This window comes from Prinia subflava, chromosome 9 (assembly GCF_021018805.1).
Source record: "Prinia subflava isolate CZ2003 ecotype Zambia chromosome 9, Cam_Psub_1.2, whole genome shotgun sequence".
Lineage (NCBI taxonomy): Eukaryota > Metazoa > Chordata > Aves > Passeriformes > Cisticolidae > Prinia > Prinia subflava.
The window spans coordinates 2,223,143-2,231,548 of NC_086255.1; positions in this window are offsets into that span (position 1 = coordinate 2,223,143).

Here is an 8,406-nt window from a genome sequence, read left to right on the forward strand (position 1 = left end):
CAAAGGTAAATAACCCCAAACAAAACCACAATAAAATTTTGCCATAAGATTTTGCACCTTTTAAACAGCTATTTCTGCCTGTTCATAGAATCTGAAACTAGAACAGCCATAACAAATAATATACAACAAATAATCTAGAGTTATGTATGGCACAGAGGTGTAAAGTTCTAGAAAAGAGAGGTTTGCAGGCAAATTTTCAATTTCCTGTTCTGTTGATTTGTTCCTCATATATTAGCAGTATAAATCACACTAGAGGTTTTGGCCTTCAAATAAGTTCTTTAATTGTACATCACAGAATATCCTAACCCTGAATTTCCTAATAACTCCTAAGAAGCATTTTCTTTTCAGGGTTTTTTTTTTTAACACACCTTTTCCTCTGCAATTAAAAACTACAAATAAAAATCCCAAAGTAAATAACAGGACATCCCAGAGGAATGTTGATTTGATGCATTTGCTGTGAATACAATAATTCCTGTAAATATCCCAGTGATAAAAAATGAAGCTGAAATCACATTCATGGTTCAGCAAAGTTCACTTTGAGGAAGATCTCTGCTTTATGGGATATCAGATTTATTTATTTAGGTTACATTTTGCTGTATCCTGAGTGAGTAACTGGTAGGAAGCTACAAGACCTTTTGTGGAAGGGTTTTTTACAGAAAAGGAGTGAAGGATTTCACCTCAGAGGAAAATATTTGTGTGTCAGGAGCAGGACATTCCTGATGCCACACAAAGCCCAAATTCTCCCTCCCAAGCCCCCCAAATATTTAATTTTTTTTAAAATTTAATTTTTCCATCCAGAGCGCCCCAGTGACAAATCCCTGCTCTTCCCCCCCACATTTGTGCACAGAATTCCTGGGGCTGCCCCAGAGGTGGGAGGGCGTTGGACACCTCCAGGGGGACATCCCAAGGCTGGGTGACCCCGTCCTGCTGGCAGCTCTTGCTCCTTGAACTTGGAGCAGCCCCTAAAATCCAGCTCAAAGTCACAGATGCCACATCCCATTTATTTTAATGGATCTGGTTCAGCCAATTAAATCCTTTTTTCCTTCAGAGCTCCTCTGTGGACAGCATGGCATTAACTCACCTCGTGGGATTAATTGCCTGGAAAGTCACTGCCAGACCTTGGACACGGTGATATTAATTACTGTAATAGATATCAGAATGTTAAACATCATTTCTGACATTTATTTGGGAAAAAAACCTCTCCGAATTAAAGGAATTAAACCACCCCCAGGCTATTTAATTATTTTATTGCCCTGCCATGGTTAGGTGAGGCCTCAGCTCTGTTTTTCCCCTCACCCTGCAGCCTCTCTAAGCCATGTCAGGAGTGTGGCTCAGGGATTCACACAGATCAGAGAGATAAAAGGAATTGCTCACTGCATAATTTCTATTACCAAATTTTCTACAAGCCACTTTTCTTTTTTTTTTTTTCTCTTTATTGGGCTGTTTTAAATTTGTCCTCATGAGAGACAATTAATTTGCAGCAGAGATTCAGAAGGTTGGAATTTAGGAGGGCAAATTGTGCTGTGCAGAAGTGCTCGTTATAAATATAATATTTGGTGAGCAGTTCCTTTCCTCTAATGAGAGGACTTCCAAGCAGTGACAAAAAAATCAGAGAGCAAAATTATCCTCTGCCTGTTTTTACTGATTCAAGGGACATTGCAGCAGGAATGCCCCAAAATGCCCCAAAATGCAGGGAAATAAGACAAATGAGGGATGTTTCTGAGGGAGGGTGACAGGGAATATTTATATTTGTTGTGAGTGAGGAAGAACACGCAGAAAACAGCAGAAATAGACTCATGGCCCTGAAAATCAATTTTTATTATTATTATTATTATCATCATTATTATTATTATTATGGTACCAATGGCAGCCCCTGGAGGAACTGAGATGTAAAAGTCTCCACCAAATGACCAAATTAGAACCAGGCCCCTGCGCCATCTCTGACTACCAAAACTCCTCTTCCCATCCACACTGGGAACACTTTGCTGCCAGTCCAAGCCAGCCAGTGTGGGCTTTTTATCTTCTTTTATTCCTGTTAGAGCCAGGATTAATGCACAGGGATTGCAGTTTCATGTTTGGACTCAGCTGTTTATTAATTCTTATCTATAATACAGCTTCACAAGCTGTGAGTTCCAGCTAACAAGGTAGGAAATGGTTCTGTCTCTAACTCCTTCCAGGGTTATTTAAGTGCTAATTGTCCAATAACGAGATGACACCTAGATTATTTATACTTTTAACCCAATAACCAAAGGTCTGCAATGTGGAATTTTTCACCCAATAAAAAAAAAACACCCAAACCCATGAAGAAGAAGGTGAAGAAGAAGGCCAAATCCTCCATATTGACTCACATATATTACTATATTCTAAAACCTTAAACTCCAAGTTTAAAAGGAGAAAATTCTTGGCTTGGTTACCTCCTATGCATAAAGGCTGGAGAGGGACTGTCCACCAGGTCACAGGACGAGGCAAATTGCTTTAAACTGATTTATTTCGGATACTTAGAAGGAATTGTTCCCTGTGAGGCCCTGGCACAGGGTGCCCAGAGCAGCTGTGGCTGCCCCTGGATCCCTGGCAGTGCCCAAGGCCAGGCTGGGCACTGGGGCTGGAGCAGCCTGGGACAGGGGATGTTTGCAAAACAAAACTTAAATTCTCAAAAACCCCACCCTGGATTCTCTAAAGCTTTCCTTCTCTCTCACACAATACTAAACCATCAGCACACATAACAAAAGCATCATCCAGGGCTCTGGCAGAGCTTAAACCCAGAGCAGCTCAAACCCAAAAAGGAAAATATTTGCACAATATGAGTCAGTGCAAAGAATTTACCTTCAGTTTTAATTGCTCTGCTTGTCACCAATCAAACAATGAAATCCTGCAAGGACACACAGAGGATATGATTGTGTTCTCTCAAGATACAGCTCTGTTACTGCAAAAATGTAACATTTTAAATCATCAACAACCCCTTCAAAAGGAAAAAAAGATCAACAATCCCTTCTGTTTCTTTTTAACATTTTAAAACATCACCAATCCCTTCAAAAGTTATTTGGTTTTGGGTTTTTTAAACATTTTAAACCATCAGTAATCCCTTTGACAGTTATTCCTTTTTTTTTTAACAAAGTGATAAAACCTGTAATAAAGCAATCAGTGCTCGCTGTAATTTCATTTTTCAGACACTCACCTGACCTTTACCTGGCCTTTCTGCTGGTCTCTGGCAGGAGGATGCTGCATTCCAGCCACGATAGGCATGGAAATTAAATTAACTAGTGGGTGGGAAAGTGAATTAGCTTTAGTGAGCTAAACAATGCATGGAAATTGAACTCCACACTTTCTGCAGAACCTCTCCTGTCTGGTCTGCTCAGCAGCATCAGGTGGCAGGAGAGCATCTGCCACCCCTTTTCCTTCCACAGCCTGAATAATTTGATTATTTGGTAATCACTGCTGACCCTCCTCTGTTACCCCTCAATCCAGGCTGATTTTTCATCCTCCCCTCTCTGCCCAGCACGTTCCAGAGCGTTGTCCCAAGCTCTGCCAACAAGGGATGACTTTTCCTGCTGAGGCTGTGCTCTGTGAAGATAAAATCCTCTTTTTATCCTTCTCTTTGTCCCCAGTGAAGGTGTCCACGGGTTTTTGGCACCTCCAGCTCTGCCTCCCTGCCCTGCAGCCAACCCCTTTGGGACTGGGATCCTCCAGTGCCCTTATCCTGCTCCGAGGAGCCCAAAGCAGCCCAGAGCTGGTGCTGAGCCCCTCTCCTCTCCTCTCTGCTCATCCCTTCCACCTGCTCTGCCTGGGACAGGGCAAAAAACCCCAAATCTTTGGAATAAGAGGGGACAGAGGGAAGGAGCTGCTGCCCAGAGGTAGATCTGTCCCAGCCATGTGTCCCTGACTCCAGAGATGCCTGGCCCAGCCCAGCAGCCCCTGCAGGGTGGGGGGAGATGTTTGGTGCACCCAACACCTGAGCTCTGGCTTGGGGGGGAGAGGAGAGGGATACTGAGAAATGAATTTGCTGTGCAGTAGGAGAATAAAGTGCCAGATAGTCCTGGAGGAGGAATAACCCTCTGTTCCCTACGGCCACCACCATGATTTAATAAACTGTATAAAACACGAAGGAACAGAGGAAAAGGAGCAGTTCCAGGAGGGAGAACCTGGCTCACAGCTTGGGGCTGGATGGGGCTTGGAGCAGCCTGGTGCACGGAAGGTTCCTGGTCCATGGAGGGGCAGGAACTGGGTGATCCAACCCAAAGCAGTCCGGGATTCTGGGATGTCTGAGCTTTGGTATTTGGAGCCTTCCACCTCTTTGCCATCTGCTCCAAGGCTGAGTGACCTCTGTTCCACAGCAATTCCAACCTGAAGGTGAAGCCATGTTGTCTCCAGGCTGCCTTTGGTCTGGTTCTGTCCCTTGTAGCTGCTCACGAGAACGTTCCCAGAGTGATTGGGTGCTTGCTTCTGCAGGATAATCACATTGCATAAACCTTCTGCCCATTATGGAGCTAATAAAACCAGCAGCAGCATCTATCTCGGCCCAAAGAGGCTGGGAGTTTATTAAAGTTTTAAATTATGAATGCTGCTAATGCAGCGTAGTAAGTTCCAGCAGCACAGTGTGAGCACTGCTCATTCTCCTATTTTTGTCTACTATTGTGTAGTTATTAGACCCCTTGTCCTTTATTAATCTTCTTCGACCTTCTTCCACAAATCCTCCCTCTCATAAAATTGAGGAACTGCTGAGAATCAGAGTGTGCCCATGAGGGCCTGGGAGGATCAAATCTGAGGCACAAATCATAAATTTGTCCACAAGTGTGGACAAAATGCAGCTGAGAAAGAAAATTCTCCTGGTGAGGCCACCCTGACCCCTCCAAGCTGAATGGGATTTATTGGGCTCGGAGCTGGGCAGGAGGCCTGGAGTGGTGGAGAATTTCATTTTATCATTTTAATGGAGACACTGGAGCTGGGAAGGGGCTGAGCCTGGAGCAAAGGAGGCTCAGGGGGACCTTGTGGCTCTGCACAACTCCTGACAGGAGGGGACAGCCGGGGGGGTCGGGCTCTGCTCCAGGAACAGGGACAGGAGGAGAGGGAACGGCCTCAGGCTGGGCCAGGGGAGCCTCAGGGTGGGCAGCAGCAGGAATTTCCCCATGGAAAGGGGTGTTAAACATTGGAATGGGCTGCACTGGAATTCCCATCCCTGGAGGTGCCCAAGGAATTCCTGGAGGTGGCACTCAGGGCTCTGGGCTGGGGACAGGGTGGGGATGGGGCACAGCTGGGACTCGATGGTCCCAGAGGGATTTTCCACCCTAAATGATTCTGTGACCTGAGATTTCAGCAGAATAGCAAAATGTCATTTCTTAAATCTGAATGACAATGATTTGAACGTGAACAGCTCCCTGTTTCCTGAACACTATGGGAGAGGAATGAAGAACCCTCCAGGGAGGGTTCAAAACAAACCCAGAACCTTTCCAAAGTCCTCGTTGTGAATTCAGTGCAGGATGTCCCCGCTGGCAGCCAGCCTGTGCGTGTTCCACAGCTTTTCCTTTTGTTTTATGGAAGACTGAAGGATCAAGGATGTGGCCACCTGCAGCAAGGACGTGAGGTGGGAAAGAGCTGAGCACTTTGCTCACTCCCTGTCAGCACAAACCACAGTGCCAGGCCCTGTTTCACCTGGAATCCACGTGGCAGCAGCAGACAGTAACAGAGATAAATCATTCCTTCTGCCTAAAAAATGCCTGTGCTGTATAAAAATTTAAATATTAATGGCATTATAACTTATTCATATCAATCACAACACTGCCACTGGAGTGAGACACGTGTGAAGCCTCTGCCGAGAAGTTATTTCCCAAAAAAAGTTTAATTCTTGTGTCTTCATTATGATTTTTTTTCCCTTATGTACAGGATAATGAAGAAAAAACCCTAAGTTTGGAGATGATCATTCTATTCTGAAGAAACATCAAATAAAATCTTAGACAGCTTTAAATGAAGTGCACAAGGCATTTGAATAAACAAATAAATAGCTGAGGTATTAGAATTGAAAAATCAGCAGCCGATTATAAAACCTCCCGAGCAGTGAGGGTCATATTCTTACACAAAGTGCTGGATTTGAAACATGCTTGTTACAGCAGGTGGCTAAAGAGTGTTTTCCCAGCATGGGGAATAACAGCTTTTAGGGACTATTACCATTATTTCATGTGTAAGCAACAAGAAAATTAAAAAGATGCAAAACACACAACCCAACCCAGCAAAATCTGCTGTTCCCATCATTTCCTGGCTCTGTGGGAGGGGAATCTCCTGGGATGGGGGCGCTTTGTGCAGCCTCTCTCTCCATGGTGTCCCTGCATTCCCCAGGGAGCACGGGGACATCCCAGCCTGGACTCCTGGGGCCTTTCAGAACCCCAGGAATTGTCACAGTTCATATTTGGCTCATCTCAGGTGGGCTGGGAGCACCAGGCAGGTGCCCTGTGGCTGCCTGGAACATCCCTGCTCATTCCCAGGGGCTCCAGTCCAAGCTGGAGTTTCCCTGCTCCAGCCTCTGCTAAAGGCTGACAGTTCTTGGGTTTGTATTTAACACTCCCTGAGAGGTTTTATTTAGTTGTTCACTTCACCATCTCAGCAGGAAGAGGCTGGAGCAGAGAAAGCATCGAATATTTTAGTGGCAGGACAAGGGGAAATGGTTTTAAATCAAAAGAGGATGGATTTGGGTTGGATATAAGGAAGAAATTGATCCCTCTGAGGGTGGGCAGGCCCTGGCACAGGGTGCCCAGAGAAGCTGTGGATCCCTGGATCCCTGGCAGTGCCCAAGGCCAGGCTGGATGGGGCTTGGAGCAGCCTGGGACAGTGGGAGGTGTTGGAACAAGATCATCTTTAGGGTCTCTTCCATCCCAACCCATTCCATGTTGAGCCCTTTGGAACACCTCCACTTCCAATTTCACCGCTCCAGAGCCTGGGTGGCTTTTCCTGTGAGCAAACAGAGCCCCCCCAGTGCTGCAGAAGTTGTTTTTAATTAAGTAGAGAGATGGAAAACTTCCCAAAAGCACTTTTGGCACGCAGGATCTGATGGAGCTTGGCACCACTGGGAAAAGAGAAGGAGCGAGGTGAGTGATGGAAGGAAGGAGCTGTCCTGGGCTCCAGCTCAGTGTCCTGCTCCTCAGGTGACCTCTGCAGGAGGCTGGAGGGGACAAATTTATTGCCAGCACAGGTGCCACCTCCCTGGCCCAGCTGTCAGTCATGGGACGTGCTGCAATGCAGAGCTGCAGTTCAGAGATGCCAAAATCAGGCAATTTGTTCTCATTTTTAATACACTGGGACAAATTTACTGCCTTAACCCATCCCCAGCCTCCTCCCCTCCCATCTCCTCAGCAAAACAAGGAGGTTCATGGCCAAGAAGTGAATCCTCAGGACAAGGGACACCAGATTTATGGATTTATGTGACCTGGCACAGCACAAACCACAGGGACAGCGACATCTCTGCCTGCCTGGTGGGTCTGGGAACGCCTGAGCAGGACTGGCAGCCAGGACACAGAGGGATGGAGAGGAAAGGCTGGAGAGGACACGGACTGGTCTGTGCTGGACCTTCCATCCCCACTGGGGATGCCTGGGAGAGGTGAGCACACAGTGCTGCGGACCAGGAGCTGTTCAGACCCACCCATCTCTCTCCTGCTTCCCCCTTGCACATTAAACTTCACACAAAACAATTAAAACCTCATCTGGGATTATCCTGTGAGGTCTGTTTATTCCTGTTTAGCCAAATACTTCTTTATTTATTAGCTGTGTTTACTCATCAGCTCCACCTTCTGAGCAACCCCAAACCTCAGTTTGTTTTAGTCTTTGCACAAGCAACATCTGTCACAAGCTGCTTCCTCAGCCTGCCCCTTTTCTACCCCTCAACTTGCATTTTCTGCTTTCCAAGGTCGTTTTTAGGTGTCTGAAAGGAGAATAAAATGAGTTTCCTGTGCAGAATTCCCCTCTCCCACAGGTGGACAAAGGGAGTAAAGCAGAAAATAGATCTTGGAACAATATCCCAGCCACAGCCTTCACTCCAAGAGGGGTGAACAGGAATGATCCATGGAACCAAGTGGAAATTTATGTTGGAACCTTCAACCAAGGTCTCTGCTGCTGGTTTTAAAGAGGTGCTAGAGAAACACAAGAGGTTTTGGTCAAGTCACAAAATCTGTTCATCCCCAAAGTGCTTCTTCTGCCAGCAGCAAGGAAATCTGAAGGGAAGAGTAAAGAAATGAAGTTTTTTCCAAGAACATTTCTGATGTGTTTGAGATCTTCCATCAGGATTACTGCAAAGTGTTGAGGAAGTGTGGGAAATGTAAGAGAACAGGCTGTGCCTGAAATTCCAGAGTTCTGCCCAGGAGGGCTCTGGGTCAGACAGGGACACAATTCCCTCCCCAAACCCTTCTACTGACAGAGGGGAGCTGC